The sequence below is a fragment of the Eurytemora carolleeae genome, unplaced genomic scaffold (genome assembly GCF_000591075.1).
Source record: "Eurytemora carolleeae unplaced genomic scaffold, Eaff_2.0 scaffold270, whole genome shotgun sequence".
Lineage (NCBI taxonomy): Eukaryota > Metazoa > Arthropoda > Copepoda > Calanoida > Temoridae > Eurytemora > Eurytemora carolleeae.
The window spans coordinates 56,848-67,429 of NW_019396168.1; positions in this window are offsets into that span (position 1 = coordinate 56,848).

Here is a 10,582-nt window from a genome sequence, read left to right on the forward strand (position 1 = left end):
GTGTAGCAGTGTTTAAAGTAGTTGATCTCATCAGTGTAGCAGTGCTTAAAGTAGTTGATCTCATCAGTGTAGCAGTGTTTAAAGTAGTTGATCTCATCAGTGTAGCAGTGTTTAAAGTAGTTGATCTCATCAGTGTAGCAGTGTTTAAAGTAGTTGATCTAATCAGTGTAGCAGTGTTTAAAGTAGTTGATCTCATCAGTGTAGCAGTGTTTAAAGTAGTTGATCTAATCAGTGTAGCAGTGTTTAAAGTAGTTGATCTCATCATGTAGTGTAGCAGTGATTAAAGTAGTTTAATCCATCAGATTGTTTATCACAGTTAAAAGTAATTGAACCAAAAAAAAATCATAGAGCTAAGCGCATAATGCCGCAGAATTTACAATAAATGTTTTATAAAACATACATTCCTGATTTAACTATTGATATAAAGTAATAAAACTTAACATTCGGGGAAAACATGAAGTGTTCTCAATGCCATACACTTTGTCAACGCGGGAGTAGGATAATGATAAAATAATACAATAATAAATATGTAACTAAAGCAGTTGAAGGATATCACACAGTAGGAGTGAGGAAGGTTTAATATCAATTAAACACCACCAGGCCAGGGGGAATTGTTAAATTAATTCAAAACAATAGTTTCAGTGAAGGATTCAGAATTATAAATTGTTTTTATAAACTCCGACAACTTAAAAATAAGTTTTGATCAGTTTTTACTTTTAGAAGCAATATTGAACAATTTTGAAATAATGATTGCGCCCCCCACCCCCCAAAAAAAAGTTAGTTTTCTCAGAGAATAAAATGACTTATAAATGACATGAAAAGTAAATCAAACCTTATTAGACTATTAAATATTCAAAAATTCATTATTCAGTTCAATATGAAATCTTTAAAGGGACCGTTCTCTCTTACTCTCTTTTTCTCTCTTTCTCTCTTTCATTTTTCTCTATTTCTCTTTTTCTCGCTTTCTCTCTTTCTCTATTTCTTCTTTCACTCTTTCTCCCTCTCTCTCTTTTTCTCTCTTTCTCTCTTTCTCTTTTTTTCTCTGTACACATTATACTTTCTTTTTAAAAGGATTACAGTCTACAGCTTAAGAGATTATAAAAACTTTTTTCCTGACCACAGTTTAGAAAACCAGAAAATATTTAAAGGGACCGTTCTCTTTTTTGGGTAATTTCAGGGTAAACTAAATAGCTCATTAGCTATTGATGGGTATTGGTCTTACTTTTCAAAGACATCCATGGCTGGAGAAAGAAGCTGATTATCATTCAGAATTCTAGTGCAAAGAAATGATACCTTTGCCGAGACACTATTTGATGTTTTTGGTCTATGTCATGGATTAAAAAAAATTTTCAAATATAAAATTAAACTGTTGCATCTAACAGTCCATTGAAAAATGTCTTTTTTTTTTAACTTTCTGTTTCTAAAACAACATTTTTTTAGCACATTGAATATTTTGTATTGCTTCTGTAAAAAAGCTGAATAGAACGAGGTATGAAATACAAAGTTGCATGCATTTCATACGGGATTTATAATAAAACATAACTGGGTTATGGGTAGTTAAAAATAAATTAGACAATTGATTGAGGTTAGGAAGTGTAGATCGCAGGGCGGACAGTATAAACCCTAGAAATTTCAAACTTTATTTAGAAAGTTTACTACATTTATCAACACTAAAGTTCCGACCTCTAAATATTTATAATATTGCTACATTTATCAACACTAAAGTTCTGACCTCTAAATTGTTTATTTTCTCTAAGGTTTCTCATCAAAAGTGACTTGCGGATTTCTGTGACCAAAACAATGTAAGAATTTAGCTTTTCAAGAAAGAAAACAATTTAATGAGGTTTAAAAGCTCATAAGATGAAAAAAGGTTCCTTAAACATACGAAGATAGTTTCTTTGTCCACCCCCCCCCCCCCCCCCACCATATATTTATTCTGAATATGCCCCTGGGCCTGAGATATGATGGAACTGTAAGGACCTTGAAGGGTGGTGCGAAGAAGGGCTGTTTTAATACGATAAACGTAAATTTCTTGCAAACTCAAATATCAAAAGTTTTCATATTTTAGTTTATACTACAGGGTGTCCCATATCATATTAGATCGTCAATCGGTCTAAATTACGATTTTTGGGACTTGTCAGAAAGTTAAAGAAAAATTTAATAAGGCTAATATAAGAATTTTCCGGCGGAAAATGCTAGTTTTTTTTGAGTATTTTGGGTTTATGTTGGCGTTAAAACTTGGAGATAATCTAATAAGATATGGGACGCTCTGTAGCTAACACATAATTGGCATTGAAATATAACAATTTTAAATTTTCTTTGGTTGTCGTTACAGGAAAACGTCTAATTTAGTGTTTAAGGCAAAGATGCTGAACCTTTGCGCTGGAATTCTGAAAAATAAATCAGCTTTTTCTCCGGCCACAGTCATATTTAAAGGGTAAAACTAAAACGAATTAAAAGCTAATAGGCTGTTTAGTTTTCCATGAAATTACCCAAATTGACCCATCAGGGAAGCTTCCTGTCCTGGCAAAATGGAAAATGGCCTTTTAAAAATTCACTCAATTTTGAAGTTTAAGGTACACCAGAAGTATTGTAAAATGGCTAAGATTATTGCTATTAAAAGCCTTGTTATATATAAACCTTTGATAATTATAATCCTTTTATTTAAGTTTGTATAAAGCTTCGGGTTTAGATGTTTACACAACTTTCATCAAACTTTAATTCAAAGAGAATTTGGGGAAATATATAATGTATGAAAATACAAATTTAGAATGCTTCGCACCCCTTAACAAGGTCGTCCGAAATATGTGGTTCATTCAAGGTGCAAAAGCATCTATTATTTTTAAATATATATTTTTAAAATCCATTTTTACTTGAAAGGAACTAACTGCTCTCCTCGATCTTAAATTTTTCAATCATCACAGTAAAGTACACAGTACAGGTTCAAAGATAATGGGATTACTATTAGACAAAAATTGTGTCGAGTTATTGAGGATCAGATATCAAATTTGTTCAAAATAATGAATTTTTGATGAGGAAAATCTGGTATATCCCATGTTTTTCCTATCAAAATGCTTAATATGTTTGAAAACAAATTCTCTAAGATTGAGCCTTTCTAATAATGTCCATAAACAATATGGAATTCAAAATTTATATTTTTTTTCTTCTCAATTTTCTCAATTCTTTAGTTGTATGGTATTGTAAAATCGAACAACTTTGAAATAAGATTTTTACTGTAAGTTCATAATTGGTAAAACCTCTATCTCTTTGAATTCCCCCCCCCCCATAGTAAAAAATGGCAATTTCTTTATAAAAAAAATATTTGAGGAAAAAGTCTAGTTTATAATTGCTTAAGGTTCGTCTGACCACAGTAATTATACTTAATGATGCTTTTCTCAATAATATTAATTATCACTAAGTTCTGAGGGGAGTAATTATGACAAATGAACTGTTTCTCTTCAAAAACTCAATGAAAATCTAAAAAAGAGTGAATTTACAAAATCTAAAATTTAAACTAAACTTTTGAATTTGGGAATTTGGAATTTTATCAACTCTCGTCTGAAAAGAATTGCAAACGTAATTTCCCTTTGGTAAATAAATGCACTGAAAAGGGTTGTTCACTAGGGAGTGGATCGATTTTTCTCGCAATTAAAGCTTAGTGTGCGGGACGGACATATACGCCGCGAATATAAAATGTCGTAAAAAAAATTTAATTTTTTTTGAAGCGAGCTGAGATATATTTTAAGAAAAAATAGGCCAAAAAGTCATTTGTAAGACCGAACAGAAATTATTCAAAATATATCATCAAGATCATCAAAATATTCGTCTTAAAACACTGCATTTTTGGCCATAAATCAAACAAATTTATGGTATTCACATCTTTTGATACCCATATCGATATATTTTGACGATTTTTTTGCTCCATCCTACCGGTGATTTTTTATCTATCATTTCGTTTTAGTGGCTGTCAGTGTCAGTCAGTTCGACATTTTCTTAAATTTTTAATTATTTTTTTGCTACGCTCTTAGAATATTTAGTCACAGGTCTATCACAAGGACTCTAAGCTTGGCTCCAAAATCTGCCAACCCTATTGTTCCTCTCAATAAAACTAGAGTAGAATACCCACCGTTAAAGATTAGGAACACAGTCTTGCCGCAGCAGATCTCCTGAAGTGCTTTATGATATTGAAATCTAGAAAATTGTGTGTGTTACCTACTAGAGATGTTTGAAAACAAAACGTAATAATTACTAAATGAGCTTTTCTTCCGATATAAACAGAATTTGTATTGTTTTTGTTCGGAGTCTTCTGTCTTGAATAAATTCGTTTAATGGCTAATTGGTTTAATGATTTGGCAAAGACAGAAACATGTTTTTAAGTTGCAGGAAATCATGAATATAAGAAAACATTGCTTTTTATTAAAAGTTTCCTTTCGTTAACGATCTCAATTTTAGTAAGGCGTTCAGAGAAGATATTTCAGAAATCGTTGATGGTGCCAGCCATTAACGAGTCGTTAACGATCGTTTAAAGTATAATTAGCTGGACAATTTTGAAAACAACATTCAAAACTTTAAAACACGTTATAAAAATCAAAATAAATAAAATTAATTTTCATTTTCTACAATTTTAAGGGGGGAAATATGATTCAATAAAGCTATTTCAGTTCTTTAACGATTTTAACTTAAATGATTTTTTTCGTAACTCAGTCCTTCTCCATCATGAATTTATATAACTACAGCAAGAACTTCTCAAAGTTTTAACGCTTGAAAGTTGAAAAAGAGAAGAAAACTTTGAAAAGTATTTATAGAGCCGGGGCACATTCTTGGTAACTTGTTCTTTCATTAGAATTCCACTTTGGAAATCATATTATTCAAGTATCGATTCTTTTTATAATTTTTCATTCACATATGATGTACAATATTTTAAGATAAAATGTTCTTGGGATGGAAAAGTTTAAATTTTATCCTTTATAGTATTTTGGGCAGTCCATTCGCAAACATAAGATAAACATGTAACGCCGTAACATATGTAAAAAAATGTAATATCTTTTATCACATGTAATTAAACATAAAAATTATGTAATCATTGAACTATCGGGTTTTAAATAAATGTCTAGATTTTTTTTAATATAATAAAGACGACTTTCGATTTTTATTTATATCAAGCTTTTAAACAGCATTTATATACATAAAAATGAAAACCAAGAGAAACTGTCAATTAAAAAATCTTCTCTTCAATTACTTGTAAACTTGTGATTCGAAAAAAGCTTGTTAACATTTAAAACTGAAATAAAAAAGTCGTTTTCATTGTATTGATAATTTTGTACACTGTGTCTGTCGACTTCATTCTTTCAGAATGTTTTCCAAGTTTATAACTAATTATTTGAGTGTGTCTGATGTCTATAATTAATGATGTTGTTTCCCATATTTAATTATTGAATTATTTAATTATTCATCTATAGAGTTCCCTACCAAATTATTCTGGTGTTCTGCGTGTGATTGTTTTTTATTCAAATAATTGGTATAATTATCAATGTTGATAGTTTATATCTATATTTGTGTGTTTATATGGTTAAATGCTTATTAGACCAATATAATTAGAAGGTCTTGGGTTTAAGTCTATTTGCAGTCTGCAGGGGAGGGATTAAAGTAAAGGTATGGAGTTCAAATAAAATGCTTAGCCCAATTTTTCAAGGCCTACAGCTCTTAAAAAACACTAAAGTTCCAACCTCTCAATATTTATAATATTTCTACATTTATCAACACTAAAGTTCCGACCTCTAAATATTTATAATATTTCTACATACCCCCCCCCTCTATGACATGAACATAAACTTAAACTTAAACATGAAAATATATCTTCATCCAATAATCTGATATGTAAATGTTTGTTTTGTAAGCTTTCCAAAACTGACCATTTTATTGGATTAATTTAAACCATGAAAATATTATGATTAAAATAAATAGATTTTATTTTAAATATTAACATTTCTACAAAACAACACTTTTATGTGCATTATTAAAATAAACTAAAAAGTAAAATTTTTGTGAACTTTTCTGGTTTGGATTTAAAGTAAATTTATTTTAAGACAAAAAAAATTTTTTAATTGGGAACTGTTTTAATTCTTTTCTTGGGATAATCTAAGTTACCACAAAAAATTTGGGCCTGATTGGTTCAGTAGTTTTGACTTTTATTGCACAAAGACAAGCAAAATATCTATGAAAATGTGAATTATGTACTTTAAGAAAAATTTAAACCGGATTTCAAAACACTTTAAAATAAATGTAAAATATACATCTTTATTCAACATTTTGTATTCAACAATAACATGTTTATTTGAGGGAATGTTGGAAAACATTATTGACAAAATATTTAGAAAATAAGACAACTATACGCTTTCTTGGAATAGGTTTTTTGGGGGGTGTGGGGGGGGGGGCGTTGAATAGCTGACATAAGTTTTTTAGAAAATACTCTTTTTGAATTTTGGTTCTCCCATAAGGAATAGTTAACAATGTTCTACAAAGTAGTCTAAGTTTATCTGCCTCAACTGCTTGCTAAATAAGAGTTTTGAACTTTTTAAATAAACGAAAAAATGTTTAGGTTTTTTATCCGATATCCAATGTTGATAATCATTACTCTACTGAAACCCCAATGCATTATTAATCGAATAATTTATCTTACAATGTTAACATTTTATTATCTGAATGTTTTTCGTACCCCTCGGCTGATAACAGTTCAAATAAAATCATATAGCCGATCCATTCAGTATTAATAGGGTAAATTTAGGAACTTTTAAGTATCGTACTACTTTAAAAGTTACTATAATATTTACTATAATAATTACCATAATTATTGATGTCATTAATAGTGAAAATATAAAATTTACTCTAAAAATTTTAATGAAAAATCTTGCTGACTGTTTTTTAACTTTTTTAAGTAGATAATCTCGGAAAATACCGCCAAATATAATACAAAGAAACTGTTTCTAATTTATCTTTACAATCAAGTGCCGTGTTTCAAATCCTTTAGGATTAAGAAGTCAGAGTTTAGGTTTTCACCACCAGGCTGCAGAGATGTAGGAATAATAAAACTAGAGTTTAGGTTTTAACCACCAGGTTGCAGAGATGTAGGAATAATAAAACTAGAGTTTAGGTTTTCACCACCAGGTAGCAGAGATGTAGGAATAATAAAACTAGAGTTTAAGTGTTAGTACCTTTTTGCCGAACTGCCTTATTTTTGATTTGATATTATTGATTTTTTAAATACAAGTTTACCCTCAATCTTGAATCTTCATCTTTTGAGTTAACATTAAACTTTTTTAAACTGCATTAAAAGTGCACTAAGTGCATTTCCTACCGAGATGCACTTGTGAAGAAAAAAAAACAAGAATATGTGAAGGTTTTAACGAAAAGTTTTATATGAACTGTCAAGTAATTTCCAGTGACATTGTGCTTAAATATTTGCCATGCCTGACTCACAAAGGCACCCCTTGATTGTCTCCATTTGTTCAATTGCCATCTTTGCATGGAGGGTCACTTGAAATTACGCGGACTGTCCCTTTAAGAAAATTAAAGTTTCTTTGGTTTCTTGGAACCTTATCCGTGCTTTTTTTCTGGGGTAACCCCCAAAGTACCAATAGGTTTTCTGAACAAATTTCACCCAGTTTGGTCCAGCCGTTTAGCCACTGGCCAGGTATATAGCTAACTGATTTATAAATATATCTATATATATGAGCGAAGAGAATTATAATAAAGATTTAGGTTTAGAGTTCTACATAATTTATTTCTTCTCAGATGAATGACGTTGTTCTTTTCGATTCATACAATGGATATTTACATTTTTCAGCAGAAACAATCTGCAATGTTGCATGCTAGGCTTTCTAATTTTTCCAACCTTTATTCGACTGTATGGCAGTGCAGGATTCACAACTGTACCCTTGAAACCATATATTCAAATAGTGTAAAAGATGTTGTCGTTTTTTTAGATTTAAAGTGTTTAATTCTGATAATTTCTACATATTTCTTGAAATAAAAATGCGCAAGTCACTTTTGTGGACCAACCCCAATTAAAAATAGTCAGTTTTCAAAACTATTAACATTGATATCTAATCCATACTTTATCAGACAAAGCTTATTAGACTGGCATTGTCATCTTTGCATGGATGGTCAATAGAAGTTACGCTTACAGTCCCTTTAAACAATAATTTTATTAAATTTTTATAAATTTATTTTATAAAAAGGCTTATATAATCAAAAATCGCTTGTTCACCAACATTTGAATGATTTTTTATTTTGAAATTTAGAGTGTATTTCTACACACATGTGAATACCTGTTTAAAAATTAATTAAATAATTTTTAAATTATTTGTTCCTCTTGATAGTTTATTCAGTTTACAAATTTTATGAATATTCTATTCCTATATCAGTGCATATTGCACAAAAGAGTATTTTATTAGAATCCCACCAAATTTAATTTATTTTAATAAAATTTAGATTAAAATCATAAACGCATTAAACACTGTAAGTTTCCTTTCAGAAACATTTACTTTTCTTAAGACTGATTTAGTTTGATCAAAACCTTTAAAAAGTGCAGTTTAGCCTAATTAAACCTTGAAATAATTTTATAAATGCGATTTTCAGGTCGTTTAATTTTTTTGTTTAAATATTAACTTGGAAACCCAGCTTTACCTGGAATCTAAAATTTTTATATAAAACTCAAACTACTCAATTTAGAAGTTTTAAACCAAGCTACAAACGTTCCCGGGGTTCTACCGAGTTCTTCAATCAAAATTTAAGGCAAATCGGTTATGATCGGACATCCAAACAAACAGACAGACAAACAAACATCGATTACTACTTTATATTCATAAAAAAAAACTTTTTTAAATTGATATATAATTTGACCTTAAAGCTATCCCTCCATTCTACAGAAATAAAATAACCTTACGGATTATAATATCATCATTATTATTTCAGAAACCAATTCTTTTAAAGCAAAAATGTTGTATTACAGCGACAGACTTTGTTTATTGTTGAAATCAACATTTAATTTTTTTAAATGCATTTTTCATTTTTGGTGCAGGGTGAAAATTGGATTTAGGGGAATATGGGAACATTTCACGGTAAACTTGATGTCCTGGTTTAAAGTCCAGTGAGTCTTAAAATTAAAACCAATTTTCATTCATTAATCTAGATACTTTTTCGATCAGAAAACATGATTGTATCATTTGTTATAAATTGAACATAGCTGTAAAGTGTACTGTTGTGAATCCGAAATGCGTGTCTACAAAAAAAGATAAACTTGAAATTACGTCTACAGTTCCTTTTCTGGCTTTTAACATCCGAGTTAAATAAAATGAATTCTATTTTGTAAGTTCTAAATTTGATCAATAAATTCTAAACCACAAACTGCCACTCTCCCCAATATCCTGAAGCCTGGCAGAAATTAGTCAGTCTTTATTTTACAAAAAGGGATTGTTCAATTTTTTGGCTGTGTGGAGAATACCAATTATTGTTGAGCAGGGTGTTAAACTTCACAAAAAAAACTATCGAACAAAATCTGTGTTCAAATATTTAGTACATTGACTAAAGCACGCAGATTCAATAGTGAGGTCCTTGTCTCAGCAGACTGTGACTTTCGCACACAATTTGGCTAATTTAATCAGAAATTTTTTCACTTTTTTTCTCTCAAGTTTTTTTTCAAATGGAAAAGATAAACAACTTTTGGAATTTAAAGATTGCTGAAATATTAACCAAAATGCAAATAAATGATATCTGAAATGTGGGCAAGAATATATTTCAATCACATTTTTATTATGAAAAAATTTTTAATTTAGTCAAAAAACTGTGTTAATGATATTGTCACAATAAGATTGAGTTAAATATGGGGGATTTTTGAAAAAGTTAAAAGTTTGAAATTGATATTTAATTTATATTTAGATTAGCTTTATCTAATTTATTTTAATGAAATCCAATTAAGTGAAACTGACAGTAAATTAAAATATAAATGACTTAATTCGAATCACTATTTCATTTTTAATTATTCATTTCCCTTCAGCTTATATTTCACCTCAAAATATCCATTTAATAGGATATAAATCTAGATAATAAAGGTCTTCGCTCATATATATTTGTAAATATGTTAGCTATAGCTGGCCAAACGGGTAGGACCGAATGGGCTGACATTTTTGAGGGAACCCTTGAGTTCCGCAGGAGTAACATAGGCTAGGAGTATCATAGGCTCAAAAGAATTCGAAATTTTTTTTTCTTTAAAAATTTGGAATTATCTTTTTTCAATGGAAATTTTTTTTATTTCAAAATAGGCAGAAGACAGGGCATCCTTTTCTGAACAGAAGTATAGAGCAAGGCCAGGTAGAAGGCAGGCTGCTAAGAATCGGTGACCCTAATCTACACGCACCTCTGCCCCTTTAGAAAAAAATAAATTCAACCTATATGAAGCATAAAGTCTGACCGCGTCAACCTTGTTTCACCGGCTAGTCCTACCCATAGAGTTAAGTACACTACAAACTGGAACCGGAAAGGTTGACCCGACTCGGAAACTCAAATGTACTACGGCTGCCCGTGA